This window comes from Mustela putorius, unplaced genomic scaffold (assembly GCF_011764305.1).
Source record: "Mustela putorius furo isolate JIRA1106 unplaced genomic scaffold, ASM1176430v1.1 tig00003974_pilon_pilon_pilon, whole genome shotgun sequence".
Taxonomy (NCBI): domain Eukaryota; kingdom Metazoa; phylum Chordata; class Mammalia; order Carnivora; family Mustelidae; genus Mustela; species Mustela putorius.
The window spans coordinates 15,168,023-15,170,743 of NW_025422117.1; positions in this window are offsets into that span (position 1 = coordinate 15,168,023).

A 2,721-nucleotide genomic window follows, 5' to 3' on the forward strand; every position below is an offset into this window, starting at 1 on the left:
GACCACTTTAAAATCTCAAATCCTGGGTGCCTGGGTGGCTCAGTCGGTTAAGCGACTGCCTTTGGCTCAGGTCATGATCCTGGAGTCCTGGGATCGAGTCCCACATTGGGTTCCCAGATCCATGGGGAGTCTGCTTCTCCCTCTGACCTTCTCCCCTCTCATGCTCTCTCTTTCTCTTTCTCAAATGAATAAATAAAATGTTTAAAAAAAGTAAAAAAAAAATCTCAAATCCTTAGTTTAGGAGTAGAAATTTGCTATAATTCTCACTTACTAGTTTGGCATAATTAGAAAACTGTGAGTTTAAAGTACATAATATCCATTAATCAAGAGATGTGATGGTACACTCATAATATAGACTAACTTATAAAAATTTCTTATATATGTTCATCAGAGGCTGTTGAATTTTTTTGTTATAATACTCAGAGAATATGGGGTAGAATTAAGATACTGCTAAGTGTAGCTAAGACATGAAAACTGTTTTCGACCTGGTGGGGTTGTCACTTTTTAGAGATGTCTCATGTAAAGAAATTTTGGTATTCACCAACATGAAATTCTAGTGCCACTAGTGAAATTATTTCCTCTGACATATATCCCATTCTACTAATTAACCTTTGAGAATGTGTGTTATGACATTAAAAATATAAAAAGAGAATAGTAGGAAGTAGAAGAAGAGCTTTTTAGTATACATATTTGCACTTCTTGAAAAGCAGCCAATATATTGATTGTCTGATGTTCAAAAGCTTGGGAAATACTTCCCAACACATGTTGAAATATATTTGATATTAGCCTCATCTTTGTCAAACCAGAATGTCAGACCACTTATGGCTCACGGGAGATACTGACAAAATCCTCCTGTTTTGCTCAAAACCCTCTATTTGTCTTTATTTACACAAAGTATCTTTTACCAAAATGTTTTGCAAAACTTGTCTTCCCAGACGTTAACCCAATGATAATGCATGGAATGTCACTACGAATGTCAATTTAGATTTGTTTCTATTTGAATTGATACCAAGAAACCCTTTCAAAAAGAAAACCACTGAGTTTTCAAAGCTTCCTTGGCTGTTGTTAGTTTGACAGCCAATCAGACTTTTGGTCTGTAACAGTCAGGGTCAGCTTCATTAGTTGCCTAGTAAAGAGATTGCAGGAGTATTCAGATAGAAGAAATTTCATATTATGAGATCTATTTATTTAGCTCAGTAATTCTCAATGAGGGATGATTATTTTCCCCACTGGGGATATCTGATAATGTCTGGAGCCATTTTTGATTGTCATGACTGAGGGTTGCTACTGATATCTGATGGGTAGAGGACCAAGGATACAGATAAATATCTTCCAGTGTATAAGACAGTCCCCTACTGCAAAGACTTATCTGTTTCAACATGTAATAGGGCCAGATTGAGAAATTATGCTTAGTTTAAATCCTCTAGTCCTCTATTTAAAAATTCCTGCACCCTTGTAATAAAGAATGCTGGTATTTTCAATCATATCAGTCATTTACATATTAGTGTGAGTTTGCTCTTATCTCTGGCCAGAGAAATTTTTTAAAAAAGATTTTATTTATTTATTTGACAGAGAGAGAAATCACAAGCAGGCAGAGCAGCAGGTGAGCAGAGAGCCAGATTTGGGGCTCAATCCCAGGACCCAGGTCTCGATCTTAGGATCCTCATGACCGGAGCTGAAGGCAGAGGCTTAACCCACTGAGTCACCCAGGTACCCCAGGTCAGATAAATTTTTAATTGTGTGGAAATAGGACTTCAGGGAAAGGAGAAGATATCTAGGGACACTGCATGGGTGAGTGGCCTCTTTGTAGGAAGAGATAGAATACAGAAATAAGAGGCTGAAGGCTAAAGAAGGTAGTACATTTTTTTTTTTTAAACACAGCTTCAATTATAATCTAGGAAAATAAGAACAGAGATGAGTGTGCAAATAGAGTATTATACTACTATGTCATCAGATAATGGCACTCAATCAGAAATCAGCATAAAAATATTTGCGCCCTTAAGAATCTGACCTGTGCCTACCATTCTAAAATTACCCCTCCTGTATCTCTCCTATGTGATTCCTATTTCCTAGTCTGAAAACATTGCTAAGAACTTGATCACCTCCACTATGGCTTACGTGTCTTAGTACTGCCTGAAATGCATTTGACTTTCTTTTCTGCTTACTTCTATCAGGAATGGCAAAGAATTTTAGCATGAGGGTCGACTCTGATCAGTTGAAGTGGATTAGTACTGTGTTGAGGAGGATTCGGAGTCTCAGTGTGGACTCAGTGAGAAAGACTGCCATGCCCAAGGATGTCTAGTATAGGCTGAGAAGGAGTTGTCATGTCAGGCATGTGCCATCCCAGGCTTAATGTTTTCAGGGCTCAGTCATGATCTTCTCATCAAGTCTTCCTAAACAAATCAGTTTTCATCTGAATTTCTTTAACATACCTAGTCTATATCTCTCATTGGTACTTCATCCTCAGTGTGGTAACGTTCATCTTATAGTGCTCCATCTCTCTAGATCTAGGTATGATGGTTCCCAATCTATGGTTCCAAATCCTTATTTTAAGAGTTGACTCCTGGTCATACTGGCCACTCACTTTTTAAATTGTAGTCCCGATTTTCTTGTCAAGTGCTCTGCCAGGGATGGACCTCAGAGTCACTGGGGGAACTTTTCAAGAGATGTAATATTAGCTCTATCTAGACTTTCTGATCGAAATCCTTCAACCATGAAGTT